Here is a 19,416-nt window from a genome sequence, read left to right as displayed (position 1 = left end):
TCAGTGCCGGCTCTGTACACATGTATTAGGACCATTGTTACGGGGAGCAGCCAGTGCCGGCTCTGTACACATGTATTAGGAGCATTGTGCCAGGGGAGCAGCCAGTGCCGTCTCTGTACACATGTATTAGGAGCATTGTTACGGGGAGCAGCCAGTGCCGGCTCTGTACACATGTATTAGGACCATTGTGCCAGGGGAGCAGCCAGTGCCGGCTCTGTACACATGTATTAGAACCATTGTGCCAGGGGAGCAGCTAGTGCCGGCTCTGTACACATGTATTAGGACCATTGTGCCAGGGGAGCAGCCAGTGCCGGCTCTGTACACATGTATTAGGACCATTGTGCCGGGGGAGCAGCCAGTGCCGTCTCTGTACACATGTATTAGGAGCATTGTTACGGGGAGCAGCCAGTGCCGGCTCTGTACACATGTATTAGGACCATTGTGCCAGGGGAGCAGCCAGTGCCGGCTCTGTACACATGTATTAGGACCATTGTGCCAGGGGAGCAGCCAGTGCCTGCTCTGTACACATGTATTAGAACCATTGTGCCAGGGGAGCAGCCAGTGCCGTCTCTGTACACATGTATTAGGAGCATTGTTACGGGGAGCAGCCAGTGCCGGCTCTGTACACATGTATTAGGACCATTGTGCCAGGGGAGCAGCCAGTGCCGGCTCTGTACACATGTATTAGGACCATTGTGCCAGGGGAGCAGCCAGTGCCGGCTCTGTACACATGTATTAGGACCATTGTGCCGGGGGAGCAGCCAGTACCGGCTCTGTACACATGTATTAGGACCATTGTGCCGGGGGGAGCAGCCAGTGCCGGCTCTGTACACATGTATTAGGATCATTGTGCCTGGGGAGCAGCCAGTGCCGGCTCTGTACACATGTATTAGGACCATTGTGCCGGGGGGAGCAGCCAGTGCCGGCTCTGTACACATGTATTAGGATCATTGTGCCAGGGGAGCAGCCAGTGCCGGCTCTGTACACATGTATTAGGAGCATTGTGCCGGAGAGCAGCCAGTGCCGGCTCTGTACACATGTATTAGGACCATTGTTACGGGGAGCAGCCAGTGCCGGCTCTGTACACATGTATTAGGACCATTGTTACGGGGAGCAGCCAGTGCCGGCTCTGTACACATGTATTAGGACCATTGTTATGGGGAGCAGCCAGTGCCGTCTCTGTACACATGTATTAGGACCATTGTTACGGGGAGCAGCCAGTGCCGGCTCTGTACACATGTATTAGGACCATTGTTACGGGGAGCAGCCAGTGCCGGCTCTGTACACATGTATTAGGACCATTGTGCCAGGGGAGCAGCCAGTGCCGGCTCTGTACACATGTATTAGGACCATTGTGCCAGGGGAGCAGCCAGTGCCGGCTCTGTACACATGTATTAGGACCATTGTGCCGGGGGAGCAGCCAGTACCGGCTCTGTACACATGTATTAGGACCATTGTGCCGGGGGGAGCAGCCAGTGCCGGCTCTGTACACATGTATTAGGATCATTGTGCCTGGGGAGCAGCCAGTGCCGGCTCTGTACACATGTATTAGGACCATTGTGCCGGGGGGAGCAGCCAGTGCCGGCTCTGTACACATGTATTAGGACCATTGTGCCGGGGGAGCAGCCAGTGCCGGCTCTGTACACATGTATTAGGACCATTGTGCCAGGGGAGCAGCCAGTGCCGGCTCTGTACACATGTATTAGGACCATTGTGCCAGGGGAGCAGCCAGTGCCGGCTCTGTACACATGTATTAGGACCATTGTGCCGGGGGAGCAGCCAGTACCGGCTCTGTACACATGTATTAGGACCATTGTGCCGGGGGGAGCAGCCAGTGCCGGCTCTGTACACATGTATTAGGATCATTGTGCCTGGGGAGCAGCCAGTGCCGGCTCTGTACACATGTATTAGGACCATTGTGCCGGGGGGAGCAGCCAGTGCCGGCTCTGTACACATGTATTAGGATCATTGTGCCAGGGGAGCAGCCAGTGCCGGCTCTGTACACATGTATTAGGATCATTGTGCCGGGGGAGCAGCCAGTGCCGGCTCTGTACACATGTATTAGGACCATTGTGCCGGGGGAGCAGCCAGTGCCGGCTCTGTACACATGTATTAGGACCATTGTGCCGGGGGAGCAGCCAGTGCCGGCTCTGTACACATGTATTAGGATCATTGTGCCGGGGGAGCAGCCAGTGCCGGCTCTGTACACATGTATTAGGATCATTGTGCCGGGGGAGCAGCCAGTGCCGGCTCTGTACACATGTATTAGGAGCATTGTGCCGGGGGAGCAGCCAGTGCCGTCTCTGTACACATGTATTAGGACCATTGTTACGGGGAGCAGCCAGTGCCGGCTCTGTACACATGTATTAGGACCATTGTTACGGGGAGCAGCCAGTGCCGGCTCTGTACACATGTATTAGGACCATTGTGCCAGGGGAGCAGCCAGTGCCGGCTCTGTACACATGTATTAGGACCATTGTGCCGGGGGAGCAGCCAGTGCCGGCTCTGTACACATGTATTAGGATCATTGTGCCGGGGGAGCAGCCAGTGCCGGCTCTGTACACATGTATTAGGATCATTGTGCCGGGGGAGCAGCCAGTGCCGGCTCTGTACACATGTATTAGGACCATTGTGCTGGGGGAGCAGCCAGTGCCAGCTCTGTACACATGTATTAGGACCATTGTGCTGGGGGAGCAGCCAGTGCCGGCTCTGTACACATGTATTAGGACCATTGTGCCGGGGGAGCAGCCAGTGCCGTCTCTGTACACATGTATTAGGACCATTGTTACGGGGAGTAGTCAGTGCCGGCTCTGTACACATGTATTAGGACCATTGTTACGGGGAGCAGCCAGTGCCGGCTCTGTACACATGTATTAGGACCATTGTGCCAGGGGAGCAGCCAGTGCCGGCTCTGTACACATGTATTAGGACCATTGTGCCGGGGGAGCAGCCAGTGCCGGCTACGTACACATGTATTAGGATCATTGTGCCGGGGGAGCAGCCAGTGCCGGCTCTGTACACATGTATTAGGATCATTGTGCCGGGGGAGCAGCCAGTGCCGGCTCTGTACACATGTATTAGGATCATTGTGCCGGGGGAGCAGCCAGTGCCGGCTCTGTACACATGTATTAGGACCATTGTTACGGGGAGCAGCCAGTGCCGGCTCTGTACACATGTATTAGGACCATTGTGCCGGGGAGCAGCCAGTGCCGGCTCCGTACACATGTATTAGAACCATTGTGCCGGGGAGCAGCCAGTGCCGGCTCTGTACACATGTATTAGGACCATTGTGCCGGGGGAGCAGCCAGTGCCGGCTCTGTACACATGTATTAGGACCATTGTGTCAGGGGAGCAGCCAGTGCCGGCTACATACACATGTATTAGGACCATTGTGCCGGGGGAGCAGCCAGTGCCGGCTCAGTACACATGTATTAGGAGCATTGTGTCGGGGAGCAGCCAGTGCCGGCTACATACACATGTATTAGGACCATTGTGCCGGTGGAGCAGCCAGTGCCGGCTCCGTACACATGTATTAGGACCATTGTGCCGGTGGAGTAGCCAGTGCCAGCTACATACACATGTATTAGGACCATTGTGTCGGGGGAGCAGTCAGTGCCGGCTACGTACACATGTATTAGGACCATTGTGTCAGGGGAGCAGCCAGTGCCGGCTCCGTACACATGTATTAGGACCATTGTGCCGGGGGAGCAGCCAGTGCCGGCTCTGTACACATGTATTAGGACCATTGTTCCGAGGAGCAGCCAGTGCCGGCTCTGTACACATGTATTAGGACCATTGTGCCGAGGGAGCAGCCAGTGCCGGCTCTGTAAACATGTATTAGGACCACTGTGTCGGGGGAGCAGCCAGTGCCGGCTACGTACACATGTATTAGGACCATTGTGCCGGGGGAGCAGCCAGTGCCGGCACTGTACACATGTATTAGGACCATTGTGTCGGGGGAGCAGTCAGTGCCGGCTCTGTACACATGTATTAGGACCATTGTGTCGGGGGAGCAGCCAGTGCCGGCTCTGTACACATGTATTAGGACCATTGTGCTGGTGGAGCAGCCAGTGCCGGCTACGTACACATGTATTAGGACCATTGTGCCGGGGGAGCAGCCAGTGCCGGCTCTGTACACATGTATTAGGACCATTGTGCCGGGGGAGCAGTCAGTGCCGGCTCTGTACACATGTATTAGGACCATTGTGTCGGGGGAGCAGCCAGTGCCGGCTCTGTACACATGTATTAGGACCATTGTGCTGGTGGAGCAGCCAGTGCCGGCTACGTACACATGTATTAGGACCATTGTGCCGGGGGAGCAGCCAGTGCCGGCTCTGTACACATGTATTAGGACCATTGTGCCGGGGGAGCAGTCAGTGCCGGCTCTGTACACATGTATTAGGGCCATTGTGCCTGGGGAGCAGTCAGTGCCGGCTCTGTACACATGTATTAGGACCATTGTGTCGGGGGAGCAGCCAGTGCCGGCTCTGTACACATGTATTAGGACCATTGTGCTGGTGGAGCAGCCAGTGCCGGCTACGTACACATGTATTAGGACCATTGTGCCGGGGGAGCAGCCAGTGCCGGCTCTGTACACATGTATTAGGACCATTGTGCCGGGGGAGCAGTCAGTGCCGGCTCTGTACACATGTATTAGGACCATTGTGTCGGGGGAGCAGCTAGTGCCGGCTCTGTACACATGTATTAGGACCATTGTTCCAGGGGAGCAGCCAGTGCCGGCTCTGTACACATGTATTAGGACCATTGTGTCGAGGAACAGCCAGTGCCGGCTCTGTACACATGTATTAGGACCATTGTGCCGGGGAACAGCCAGTGCCGGCTCTGTACACATGTATTAGGACCATTGTGCCGGGGGAGCAGCCAGTGCCGGCTCTGTACACATGTATTAGGACCATTGTGCCGGGGGAGCAGCCAGTGTCGGCTACGTACACATGTATTAGGATCATTGTGCCGGGGGAGCAGCCAGTGCCGGCTCTGTACACATGTATTAGGATCATTGTGCCGGGGGAGCAGCCAGTGCCGGCTCTGTACACATGTATTAGGATCATTGTGCCGGGGGAGCAGCCAGTGCCGGCTCTGTACACATGTATTAGGACCATTGTGTCAGGGGAGCAGCCAGTGCCGGCTACATACACATGTATTAGGACCATTGTGCCGGGGGAGCAGCCAGTGCCGGCTCAGTACACATGTATTAGGAGCATTGTGTCGGGGAGCAGCCAGTGCCGGCTACATACACATGTATTAGGACCATTGTGCCGGTGGAGCAGCCAGTGCCGGCTCCGTACACATGTATTAGGACCATTGTGCCGGTGGAGTAGCCAGTGCCAGCTACATACACATGTATTAGGACCATTGTGCCGGTGGAGCAGCCAGTGCCGGCTCTGTACACATGTATTAGGACCATTGTGCCGGGGAACAGCCAGTGCCGGCTCTGTACACATTAGGACCATTGTGTCGGGGGAGAAGCTAGTGCCGGCTACATACACATGTATTAGGACCATTGTGTCTGGGGAGCAGCCAGTGCCGGCTCTGTACACATTAGGACCATTGTGTCGGGGGAGCAGCTAGTGCCGGCTACATACACATGTATTAGGACCATTGTGCCGGGGGAGCAGCCAGTGCCGGCTCTGTACACATGTGTTAGGACCATTGTGTCAGGGGAGCAGCTAGTGCCGGCTTCGTACACATGTATTAGGACCATTGTGCCGGGGAGCAGCCAGTGCCGGCTCTGTACACATGTATTAGGACCATTGTGTCAGGGGAGCAGCCAGTGCCGGCTCTGTACACATGTGTTAGGACCATTGTGTCGGAGAGCAGCCAGTGCCGGCTCTGTACACATGTATTAGGAGCATTGTGTCGGGGGAGCAGCCAGTGCCGGCTCTGTACACATGTATTAGGACCATTGTGTCGGGGGATCAGCCAGTGCCGGCTCTGTACACATGTATTAGGACCATTGTGCCGGAGAGCAGCCAGTGCCGGCTCCGTACACATGTATTAGGACCATTGTGCTGGTGGAGCAGCCAGTGCCGGCTACGTACACATGTATTAGGAGCATTGTGCCGGTGGAGCAGCCAGTGCCGGCTACGTACACATGTATTAGGAGCATTGTGCCGGGGGAGCAGCCAGTGCCGGCTCTGTACACATGTATTAGGACCATTGTTCCGGGGAGCAGCCAGTGCCGGCTCTGTACACATGTATTAGGACCATTGTGTCGAGGAACAGCCAGTGCCGGCTCTGTACACATGTATTAGGACCATTGTGCCGGGGAACAGCCAGTGCCGGCTCTGTACACATGTATTAGGACCATTGTGCCGGGGAACAGCCAGTGCCGGCTCTGTACACATGTATTAGGACCATTGTGTCGGGGAGTAGTCAGTGCCGGCTCTGTACACATGTATTAGGACCATTGTGTCGAGGAACAGCCAGTGCCGGCTCCGTACACATGTATTAGGACCATTGTGTTGGGGGAGCAGCCAGTGCCGGCTCTGTACACATGTATTAGGAGCATTGTGCCGGGGGAGCAGCCAGTGCCGTCTCTGTACACATGTATTAGGACCATTGTTACGGGGAGCAGCCAGTGCCGGCTCTGTACACATGTATTAGGACCATTGTGCCAGGGGAGCAGCCAGTGCCGGCTCTGTACACATGTATTAGGACCATTGTGCCGGGGGAGCAGCCAGTGCCGGCTCTGTACACATGTATTAGGATCATTGTGCCGGGGGAGCAGCCAGTGCCGGCTCTGTACACATGTATTAGGATCATTATGCCGGGGGAGCAGCCAGTGCCGGCTCTGTACACATGTATTAGGACCATTGTTACGGGGAGCAGCCAGTGCCGGCTCTGTACACATGTATTAGGACCATTGTGCCGGGGAGCAGCCAGTGCCGGCTCCGTACACATGTATTAGAACCATTGTGCCGGGGAGCAGCCAGTGCCGGCTCTGTACACATGTATTAGGACCATTGTGCCGGGGGAGCAGCCAGTGCCGGCTCTGTACACATGTAGGACCATTGTGTCAGGGGAGCAGCCAGTGCCGGCTACATACACATGTATTAGGACCATTGTGCCGGGGGAGCAGCCAGTGCCGGCTCAGTACACATGTATTAGGAGCATTGTGTCGGGGAGCAGCCAGTGCCGGCTACATACACATGTATTAGGACCATTGTGCCGGTGGAGCAGCCAGTGCCGGCTCCGTACACATGTATTAGGACCATTGTGCCGGTGGAGTAGCCAGTGCCAGCTACATACACATGTATTAGGACCATTGTGTCGGGGGAGCAGTCAGTGCCGGCTACGTACACATGTATTAGGACCATTGTGTCAGGGGAGCAGCCAGTGCCGGCTCTGTACACATGTATTAGGACCATTGTGCCTGGGGAGCAGTCAGTGCCGGCTCTGTACACATGTATTAGGACCATTGTGCCGGGGGAGCAGCCAGTTCCGGCTCTGTACACATGTATTAGGACCATTGTTCCGAGGAGCAGCCAGTGCCGGCTCTGTACACATGTATTAGGACCATTGTGCCGAGGGAGCAGCCAGTGCCGGCTCTGTACACATGTATTAGGACCATTGTGCCGGGGAACAGCCAGTGCCGGCTCTGTACACATGTATTAGGACCACTGTGTCGGGGGAGCAGCCAGTGCCGGCTACGTACACATGTATTAGGACCATTGTGCCGGGGGAGCAGCCAGTGCCGGCTCTGTACACATGTATTAGGACCATTGTGTCGGGGGAGCAGTCAGTGCCGGCTCTGTACACATATATTAGGACCATTGTGTCGGGGGAGCAGCCAGTGCCGGCTCTGTACACATGTATTAGGACCATTGTGCTGGTGGAGCAGCCAGTGCCGGCTACGTACACATGTATTAGGACCATTGTGCCGGGGGAGCAGTCAGTGCCGGCTCTGTACACATGTATTAGGGCCATTGTGCCGGGGGAGCAGTCAGTGCCGGCTCTGTACACATGTATTAGGACCATTGTGTCGGGGGAGCAGCCAGTGCCGTCTCTGTACACATGTATTAGGACCATTGTGCTGGTGGAGCAGCCAGTGCCGGCTCTGTACACATGTATTAGGACCATTGTGCCGGGGGAGCAGCCAGTGCCGGCTCTGTACACATGTATTAGGACCATTGTTACGGGGAGCAGCCAGTGCCGGCTCTGTACACATGTATTAGGACCATTGTTACGGGGAGCAGCCAGTGCCGTCTCTGTACACATGTATTAGGACCATTGTGCCAGGGGAGCAGCCAGTGCCGGCTCTGTACACATGTATTAGGACCATTGTGCCGGGGGAGCAGCCAGTGCCGGCTCTGTACACATGTATTAGGATCATTGTGCCGGGGGAGCAGCCAGTGCCGGCTCTGTACACATGTATTAGGATCATTGTGCCGGGGGAGCAGCCAGTGCCGGCTCTGTACACATGTATTAGGACCATTGTGCTGGGGGAGCAGCCAGTGCCGGCTCTGTACACATGTATTAGGACCATTGTGCCGGGGGAGCAGCCAGTGCCGTCTCTGTACACATGTATTAGGACCATTGTTACGGGGAGCAGCCAGTGCCGGCTCTGTACACATGTATTAGGACCATTGTGCCAGGGGAGCAGCCAGTGCCGGCTCTGTACACATGTATTAGGACCATTGTGCCGGGGGAGCAGCCAGTGCCGGCTCTGTACACATGTATTAGGATCATTGTGCCGGGGGAGCAGCCAGTGCCGGCTCTGTACACATGTATTAGGATCATTGTGCCGGGGGAGCAGCCAGTGCCGGCTCTGTACACATGTATTAGGACCATTGTTACGGGGAGCAGCCAGTGCCGGCTCTGTACACATGTATTAGGACCATTGTGCCGGGGAGCAGCCAGTGCCGGCTCCGTACACATGTATTAGAACCATTGTGCCGGGGAGCAGCCAGTGCCGGCTCTGTACACATGTATTAGGACCATTGTGCCGGGGGAGCAGCCAGTGCCGGCTCTGTACACATGTATTAGGACCATTGTGTCAGGGGAGCAGCCAGTGCCGGCTACATACACATGTATTAGGACCATTGTGCCGGGGGAGCAGCCAGTGCCGGCTCAGTACACATGTATTAGGAGCATTGTGTCGGGGAGCAGCCAGTGCCGGCTACATACACATGTATTAGGACCATTGTGCCGGTGGAGCAGCCAGTGCCGGCTCCGTACACATGTATTAGGACCATTGTGTCAGGGGAGCAGCCAGTGCCGGCTCCGTACACATGTATTAGGACCATTGTGCCGGGGGAGCAGCCAGTGCTGGCTCTGTACACATGTATTAGGACCATTGTTCCGAGGAGCAGCCAGTGCCGGCTCTGTACACATGTATTAGGACCATTGTGCCGAGGGAGCAGCCAGTGCCGGCTCTGTACACATGTATTAGGACCACTGTGTCGGGGGAGCAGCCAGTGCCGGCTACGTACACATGTATTAGGACCATTGTGACGGGGGAGCAGCCAGTGCCGGCTCTGTACACATGTATTAGGACCATTGTGTCGGGGGAGCAGTCAGTGCCGGCTCTGTACACATGTATTAGGACCATTGTGTCGGGGGAGCAGCCAGTGCCGGCTTTGTACACATGTATTAGGACCATTGTGCTGGTGGAGCAGCCAGTGCCGGCTACGTACACATGTATTAGGACCATTGTGCCGGGGGAGCAGCCAGTGCCGGCTCTGTACACATGTATTAGGACCATTGTGCCGGGGGAGCAGTCAGTGCCGGCTCTGTACACATGTATTAGGGCCATTGTGCCTGGGGAGCAGTCAGTGCCGGCTCTGTACACATGTATTAGGACCATTGTGTCGGGGGAGCAGCCAGTTCCGGCTCTGTACACATGTATTAGGACCATTGTGCTGGTGGAGCAGCCAGTGCCGGCTACGTACACATGTATTAGGACCATTGTGCCGGGGGAGCAGCCAGTGCCGGCTCTGTACACATGTATTAGGACCATTGTGCCGGGGGAGCAGTCAGTGCCGGCTCTGTACACATGTATTAGGACCATTGTGTCGGGGGAGCAGCTAGTGCCGGCTCTGTACACATGTATTAGGACCATTGTGCCGGGGAACAGCCAGTGCCGGCTCTGTACACATTAGGACCATTGTGTCGGGGGAGCAGCTAGTGCCGGCTACATACACATGTATTAGGACCATTGTGTAGGGGGAGCAGCCAGTGCCGGCTCTGTACACATTAGGACCATTGTGTCGGGGGAGCAGCTAGTGCCGGCTACATACACATGTATTAGGACCATTGTGCCGGGGAGCAGCCAGTGCCGGCTCTGTACACATGTATTAGGACCATTGTGCCGGGGGAGCAGCCAGTGCCGGCTCTGTACACATGTGTTAGGACCATTGTGTCAGGGGAGCAGCTAGTGCCGGCTCCGTACACATGTATTAGGACCATTGTGCCGGGGAGCAGCCAGTGCCGGCTCTGTACACATGTATTAGGACCATTGTGTCAGGGGAGCAGCCAGTGTCGGATCTGTACACATGTGTTAGGACCATTGTGTCGGAGAGCAGCCAGTGCCGGCTCTGTACACATGTATTAGGAGCATTGTGTCGGGGGAGCAGCCAGTGCCGGCTCTGTACACATGTATTAGGACCATTGTGCCGGGGAGCAGCCAGTGCCGGCTCCGTACACATGTATTAGGACCATTGTGCTGGTGGAGCAGCCAGTGCCGGCTACGTACACATGTATTAGGAGCATTGTGCCGGTGGAGCAGCCAGTGCCGGCTACGTACACATGTATTAGGAGCATTGTGCCGGGGGAGCAGCCAGTGCCGGCTCTGTACACATGTATTAGGACCATTGTTCCGGGGAGCAGCCAGTTCCGGCTCTGTACACATGTATTAGGACCATTGTGTCGAGGAACAGCCAGTGCCGGCTCTGTACACATGTATTAGGACCATTGTGTCGGGGAGTAGTCAGTGCCGGCTCTGTACACATGTATTAGGACCATTGTGTCGAGGAACAGCCAGTGCCGGCTCCGTACACATGTATTAGGACCATTGTGCCGGGGGAGCAGCCAGTGCCGGCTCTGTACACATGTATTAGGACCATTGTGTCGGGGGAGCAGCCAGTGCCGGCTCTGTACACATGTATTAGGACCATTGTGCCGGGGAGCAGCCAGTGCCGGCTCTGTACACATGTATTAGGACCATTGTGCCGGGGAGCAGCCAGTGCCGGCTCTGTACACATGTATTAGGACCATTGTGCCAGGGGAGCAGCCAGTGCCGGCTCTGTACACATGTATTAGGACCATTGTGCCGGGGGAGCAGCCAGTGCCGGCTCTGTACACATGTATTAGGATCATTGTGCCGGGGGAGCAGCCAGTGCCGGCTCTGTACACATGTATTAGGATCATTGTGCCGGGGGAGCAGCCAGTGCCGGCTCTGTACACATGTATTAGGACCATTGTGCCGGGGGAGCAGCCAGTGCCGGCTCTGTACACATGTATTAGGACCATTGTGCCGGGGGAGCAGCCAGTGCCGTCTCTGTACACATGTATTAGGACCATTGTTACGGGGAGCAGCCAGTGCCGGCTCTGTACACATGTATTAGGACCATTGTGCCGGGGAGCAGCCAGTGCCGGCTCTTTACACATGTATTAGGACCATTGTGCCGGGGGAGCAGCCAGTGCCGGCTCTGTACACATGTATTAGGATCATTGTGCCGGGGGAGCAGCCAGTGCCGGCTCTGTACACATGTATTAGGATCATTGTACCGGGGGAGCAGCCAGTGCCGGCTCTGTACACATGTATTAGGACCATTGTTACGAGGAGCAGCCAGTGCCGGCTCTGTACACATGTATTAGGACCATTGTGCCGGGGAGCAGCCAGTGCCGGCTCCGTACACATGTATTAGAACCATTGTGCCGGGGAGCAGCCAGTGCCGGCTCTGTACACATGTATTAGGAGCATTGTGTCGGGGAGCAGCCAGTGCCGGCTACATACACATGTATTAGGACCATTGTGCCGGTGGAGCAGCCAGTGCCGGCTCCGTACACATGTATTAGGACCATTGTGCCGGTGGAGTAGCCAGTGCCAGCTACATACACATGTATTAGGACCATTGTGTCGGGGGAGCAGTCAGTGCCGGCTATGTACACATGTATTAGGACCATTGTGTCAGGGGAGCAGCCAGTGCCGGCTCCGTACACATGTATTAGGACCATTGTGCCGGGGGAGCAGCCAGTGCCGGCTCTGTACACATGTATTAGGACCATTGTTCCGAGGAGCAGCCAGTGCCGGCTCTGTACACATGTATTAGGACCATTGTGCCGAGGGAGCAGCCAGTGCCGGCTCTGTACACATGTATTAGGACCATTGTGCCGGGGAACAGCCAGTGCCGGCTCTGTACACATGTATTAGGACCATTGTGCCGGGGAACAGCCAGTGTCGGCTCTGTACACATGTATTAGGACCATTGTGTCGGGGGAGCAGCCAGTGCCGGCTCTGTACACATGTATTAGGACCATTGTGCTGGTGGAGCAGCCAGTGCCGGCTCTGTACACATGTATTAGGACCATTGTTCCGAGGAGCAACCAGTGCCTGCTCTGTACACATGTATTAGGACCATTGTGCCGAGGGAGCAGCCAGTGCCGGCTCTGTACACATGTATTAGGACCATTGTGCCGGGGAACAGCCAGTGCCGGCTCTGTACACATGTATTAGGACCATTGTGTCGGGGGAGCAGTCAGTGCCGGCTCTGTACACATGTATTAGGACCATTGTGTCGGGGGAGCAGCCAGTGCCGGCTCTGTACACATGTATTAGGACCATTGTGCTGGTGGAGCAGCCAGTGCCGGCTACGTACACATGTATTAGGACCATTGTGCCGGGGGAGCAGCCAGTGCCGGCTCTGTACACATGTATTAGGACCATTGTGCCGGGGGAGCAGTCAGTGCCGGCTCTGTACACATGTATTAGGGCCATTGTGCCTGGGGAGCAGTCAGTGCCGGCTCTGTACACATGTATTAGGACCATTGTGTCGGGGGAGCAGCCAGTGCCGGCTCTGTACACATGTATTAGGACCATTGTGCTGGTGGAGCAGCCAGTGCCGGCTACGTACACATGTATTAGGACCATTGTGCCGGGGGAGCAGCCAGTGCCGGCTCTGTACACATGTATTAGGACCATTGTGCCGGGGGAGCAGTCAGTGCCGGCTCTGTACACATGTATTAGGACCATTGTGTCGGGGGAGCAGCTAGTGCCGGCTCTGTACACATGTATTAGGACCATTGTTCCGGGGAGCAGCCAGTGCCGGCTCTGTACACATGTATTAGGACCATTGTGTCGAGGAACAGCCAGTGCCGGCTCTGTACACATGTATTAGGACCATTGTGCCGGGGAACAGCCAGTGCCGGCTCTGTACACATGTATTAGGACCATTGTGCCGGGGGAGCAGCCAGTGCCGGCTCTGTACACATGTATTAGGACCATTGTGCCGGGGGAGCAGTCAGTGCCGGCTCTGTACACATGTATTAGGACCATTGTGTCGGGGGAGCAGCTAGTGCCGGCTCTGTACACATGTATTAGGACCATTGTTCCGGGGAGCAGCCAGTGCCGGCTCTGTACACATGTATTAGGACCATTGTGTCGAGGAACAGCCAGTGCCGGCTCTGTACACATGTATTAGGACCATTGTGCCGGGGAACAGCCAGTGCCGGCTCTGTACACATGTATTAGGACCATTGTGCCGGGGAACAGCCAGTGCCGGCTCTGTACACATTAGGACCATTGTGTCGGGGGAGCAGCCAGTGCCGGCTCTGTACACATTAGGACCATTGTGTTGGGGGAGCAGCTAGTGCCGGCTACATACACATGTATTAGGACCATTGTGCCGGGGAGCAGCCAGTGCCGGCTCTGTACACATGTATTAGGACCATTGTGCCGGGGGAGCAGCCAGTGCCGGCTCTGTACACATGTGTTAGGACCATTGTGTCAGGGGAGCAGCTAGTGCCGGCTCCGTACACATGTATTAGGACCATTGTGCCGGGGAGCAGCCAGTGCCGGCTCTGTACACATGTATTAGGACAATTGTGTCAGGGGAGCAGCCAGTGCCGGCTCTGTACACATGTGTTAGGACCATTGTGTCGGAGAGCAGCCAGTGCCGGCTCTGTACACATGTATTAGGAGCATTGTGTCGGGGGAGCAGCCAGTGCCGGCTCTGTACACATGTATTAGGACCATTGTGTCGGGGGATCAGCCAGTGCCGGCTCTGTACACATGTATTAGGACCATTGTGCCGGGGAGCAGCCAGTGCCGGCTCCGTACACATGTATTAGGACCATTGTGCTGGTGGAGCAGCCAGTGCCGGCTACGTACACATGTATTAGGAGCATTGTGCCGGTGGAGCAGCCAGTGCCGGCTACGTACACATGTATTAGGAGCATTGTGCCGGGGGAGCAGCCAGTGCCGGCTCTGTACACATGTATTTGGACCATTGTTCCGGGGAGCAGCCAGTGCCGGCTCTGTACACATGTATTAGGACCATTGTGTCGAGGAACAGCCAGTGCCGGCTCTGTACACATGTATTAGGACCATTGTGCCGGGGAACAGCCAGTGCCGGCTCTGTACACATGTATTAGGACCATTGTGCCGGGGAACAGCCAGTGCCGGCTCTGTACACATGTATTAGGACCATTGTGTCGGGGAGTAGTCAGTGCCGGCTCTGTACACATGTATTAGGACCATTGTGTCGAGGAACAGCCAGTGCCGGCTCCGTACACATGTATTAGGACCATTGTGCCGGGGGAGCAGCCAGTGCCGGCTCTGTACACATGTATTAGGAGCATTGTGCCGGGGGAGCAGCCAGTGCCGGCTCTGTACACATGTATTAGGACCATTGTGTCGGGGGAGCAGCCAGTGCCGGCTCTGTACACATGTATTAGGACCATTGTGCCGGGGAGCAGCCAGTGCCGGCTCTGTACACATGTATTAGGACCATTGTGCCGGGGAGCAGCCAGTGCCGGCTCTGCACACATGTATTAGGACCATTGTGCCGGGGGAGCAGCCAGTGCCGGCTCTGTACACATGTATTAGGATCATTGTGCCGGGGGAGCAGCCAGTGCCGGCTCTGTACACATGTATTAGGATCATTGTGCCGGGGGAGCAGCCAGTGCCGGCTCTGTACACATGTATTAGGACCATTGTGCTGGGGGAGCAGCCAGTGCCGGCTCTGTACACATGTATTAGGACCATTGTGCCGGGGGAGCAGCCAGTGCCGTCTCTGTACACATGTATTAGGACCATTGTTACGGGGAGCAGCCAGTGCCGGCTCTGTACACATGTATTAGGACCATTGTGCCAGGGGAGCAGCCAGTGCCGGCTCTGTACACATGTATTAGGACCATTGTGCCGGGGGAGCAGCCAGTGCCGGCTCTGTACACATGTATTAGGATCATTGTGCCGGGGGAGCAGCCAGTGCCGGCTCTGTACACATGTATTAGGATCATTGTGCCGGGGGAGCAGCCAGTGCCGGCTCTGTACACATGTATTAGGACCATTGTGCCGGGGGAGCAGCCAGTGCCGGCTCTGTACACATGTATTAGGACCATTGTTATGGGGAGCAGCCAGTGCCGGCTCTGTACACATGTATTAGGACCATTGTTACGGGGAGCAGCCAGTGCCGTCTCTGTACACATGTATTAGGACCATTGTTACGGGGAGCAGCCAGTGCCGGCTCTGTACACATGTATTAGGACCATTGTGCCGGGGAGCAGCCAGTGCCGGCTCCGTACACATGTATTAGAACCATTGTGCCGGGGAGCAGCCAGTGCCGGCTCTGTACACATGTATTAGGACCATTGTGCCGGGGGAGCAGCCAGTGCCGGCTCTGTACACATGTATTAGGACCATTGTGTCAGGGGAGCAGCCAGTGCCGGCTACATACACATGTATTAGGACCATTGTGCCGGGGGAGCAGCCAGTGCCGGCTCAGTACACATGTATTAGGAGCATTGTGTCGGGGAGCAGCCAGTGCCGGCTACATACACATGTATTAGGACCATTGTGCCAGTGGAGCAGCCAGTGCCGGCTCCGTACACATGTATTAGGACCATTGTGCCGGTGGAGTAGCCAGTGCCAGCTACATACACATGTATTAGGACCATTGTGTCGGGGGAGCAGTCAGTGCCGGCTACGTACACATGTATTAGGACCATTGTGTCAGGGGAGCAGCCAGTGCCGGCTCTGTACACATGTATTAGGACCATTGTTCCGGGGAGCAGCCAGTGCCGGCTCTGTACACATGTATTAGGACCATTGTGTCGAGGAACAGCCAGTGCCGGCTCTGTACACATGTATTAGAACCATTGTGCCGGGGAACAGCCAGTGCCGGCTCTGTACACATGTATTAGGACCATTGTGCCGGGGAACAGCCAGTGCCGGATCTGTACACATTAGGACCATTGTGTCGGGGGAGCAGCTAGTGCCGGCTACATACACATGTATTAGGACCATTGTGTCGGGGGAGCAGCCAGTGCCGGCTCTGTACACATTAGGACCATTGTGTCGGGGGAGCAGCTAGTGCCGGCTACATACACATGTATTAGGACCATTGTGCCGGGGAGCAGCCAGTGCCGGCTCTGTACACATGTATTAGGACCATTGTGCCGGGGGAGCAGCCAGTGCCGGCTCTGTACACATGTGTTAGGACCATTGTGTCAGGGGAGCAGCTAGTGCCGGCTCCGTACACATGTATTAGGACCATTGTGCCGGGGAGCAGCCAGTGCCGGCTCTGTACACATGTATTAGGACCATTGTGTCAGGGGAGCAGCCAGTGCCGGCTCTGTACACATGTGTTAGGACCATTGTGTCGGAGAGCAGCCAGTGCCGGCTCTGTACACATGTATTAGGAGCATTGTGTCGGGGGAGCAGCCAGTGCCGGCTCTGTACACATGTATTAGGACCATTGTGTCGGGGGATCAGCCAGTGCCGGCTCTGTACACATGTATTAGGACCATTGTGCCGGGGAGCAGCCAGTGTCGGCTCCGTACACATGTATTAGGACCATTGTGCTGCTGGAGCAGCCAGTGCCGGCTACGTACACATGTATTAGGAGCATTGTGCCGGTGGAGCAGCCAGTGCCGGCTACGTACACATGTATTAGGAGCATTGTGCCGGGGGAGCAGCCAGTGCCGGCTCTGTACACATGTATTAGGACCATTGTTCCGGGGAGCAGCCAGTGCCGGCTCTGTACACATGTATTAGGACCATTGTGCCGGGGAACAGCCAGTGCCGGCTCTGTATACATGTATTAGGACCATTGTGCCGGGGAACAGCCAGTGCCGGCTCTGTACACATGTATTAGGACCATTGTGTCGGGGAGTAGTCCGTGCCGGCTCTGTACACATGTATTAGGACCATTGTGTCGAGGAACAGCCAGTGCCGGCTCCGTACACATGTATTAGGACCATTGTGCCGGGGGAGCAGCCAGTGCCGGCTCTGTACACATGTATTAGGAGCATTGTGCCGGGGGAGCAGCCAGTGCCGGCTCTGTACACATGTATTAGGACCATTGTGTCGGGGGATCAGCCAGTGCCGGCTCTGTACACATGTATTAGGACCATTGTGCCGCGGAGCAGCCAGTGCCGGCTCTGTACACATGTATTAGGACCATTGTGCCGGGGAGCAGCCAGTGCCGGCTCTGTACACATGTATTAGGACCATTGTGCCTGGGGAGCAGCCAGTGCCGGCTCTGTACACATGTATTAGGACCATTGTGCCGGGGAGCAGCCAGTGCCGGCTCTCTACACATGTATTAGGACCATTGTGCCGGGGGAGCAGCCAGTGCCGGCTACGTACACATGTATTAGGACCATTGTGCCTGGGGAGCAGCCAGTGCCGGCTCTGTACACATGTATTAGGACCATTGTGCCGGGGGAGCAGCCAGTGCCGGCTACGTACACATGTATTAGGACCATTGTGCCTGGAGAGCAGCCAGTGCCGGCTCTGTACACATGTATTAGGACCATTGTGTCGGGGGAGCAGTCAGTGCCGGCTCTGTACACATGTATTAGGAGCATTGTTCGGGGGAGCAGCCAGTGCCGGCTCTGTACACATGTATTAGGACCATTGTGCCTGGGGAGTAGCCAGTGCCGGCTCTGTACACATGTATTAGGACCATTGTGTCGGGGGAGCAGTCAGTGCCGGCTCTGTACACATGTATTAGGAGCATTGTTCCGGGGAGCAGCCAGTGCCGGCTCTGTACACATGTATTAGGAGCATTGTGCCGGGGGAGCAGCCAGTGCCGGCTCTGTACACATGTATTAGGACCATTGTGCCGGGGAGCAGCCAGTGCCGGCTCTGTACACATGTATTAGGACCATTGTGCCGGGGAGCAGCCAGTGCCGGCTCTGTACACATGTATTAGGAGCATTGTGCCGGGGAGCAGCCAGTGCCGGCTCTGTACACATGTATTAGGACCATTGTGCCTGGGGAGCAGCCAGTGCCGGCTCTGTACACATGTATTAGGACCATTGTGTCAGGGGAGCAGCCAGTGCCGGCTCTGTACACATGTATTAGGACCATTGTGCCGGGGGAGCAGCCAGTGCCGGCTCTGTACACATGTATTAGGACCATTGTGCCTGGGGAGCAGCCAGTGCCGGCTCTGTACACATGTATTAGGACCATTGTGTCGGGGGAGCAGTCAGTGCCGGCTCTGTACACATGTATTAGGAGCATTGTTCCGGGGAGCAGCCAGTGCCGGCTCTGTACACATGTATTAGGAGCATTGTGCCGGGGAGCAGTCAGTGCCGGCTCCGTACACATGTATTAGGACCATTGTGCCGGGGAGCAGCCAGTGCCGGCTCTGTACACATGTATTAGGACCATTGTGCCGGGGGAGCAGCCAGTGCCGGCTACGTACACATGTATTAGGACCATTGTGCCGGGGAGCAGCCAGTGCCGGCTCTGTACACATGTATTAGGACCATTGTGCCGGGGAGCAGCCAGTGCTGGCTCTGTACACTTGTATTAGGACCATTGTGCCGGGGGAGCAGCCAGTGCCGGCTCTGTACACATGTATTAGGAGCATTGTGCCGGGGAGCAGCCAGTGCCGGCTCTGTACACATGTATTAGGACCATTGTTCCGGGAAACAGCCAGTGCCGGCTCTGTACACATGTATTAGGACCATTGTTACGGGGAGCAGCCAGTGCCGGCTCTGTACACATGTATTAGGACCATTGTTACGGGGAGCAGCCAGTGCCGGCTCTGTACACATGTATTAGGACCATTGTGTCGAGGAACAGCCAGTGCCGGCTCTGTACACATGTATTAGGACCATTGTGCCGGGGAACAGCCAGTGCCGGCTCTGTACACATGTATTAGGACCATTGTGCCGGGGAACAGCCAGTGCCGGCTCTGTACACATGTATTAGGACCATTGTGT

At 56.2% G+C, this 19,416-nt stretch overlaps 1 protein-coding gene across 1 annotated transcript in view; it reads left to right on the top strand.

Annotated features, from left to right (window-relative positions):
* GRK5 (G protein-coupled receptor kinase 5) overlaps nucleotides 1-19,416 on the top strand; it is a 269,390-nt gene that overhangs the window by 112,975 nt on the left and 136,999 nt on the right. The window lies entirely within an intron of this gene.

The sequence above is a fragment of the Pseudophryne corroboree genome, chromosome 3, assembly GCF_028390025.1.
Source record: "Pseudophryne corroboree isolate aPseCor3 chromosome 3, aPseCor3.hap2, whole genome shotgun sequence".
In the NCBI taxonomy this organism is placed as follows: Eukaryota; Metazoa; Chordata; class Amphibia; order Anura; family Myobatrachidae; genus Pseudophryne; species Pseudophryne corroboree.
Note: the sequence above shows the minus strand (reverse complement) of the source record. Positions and strands in the feature narration are given on the sequence as shown.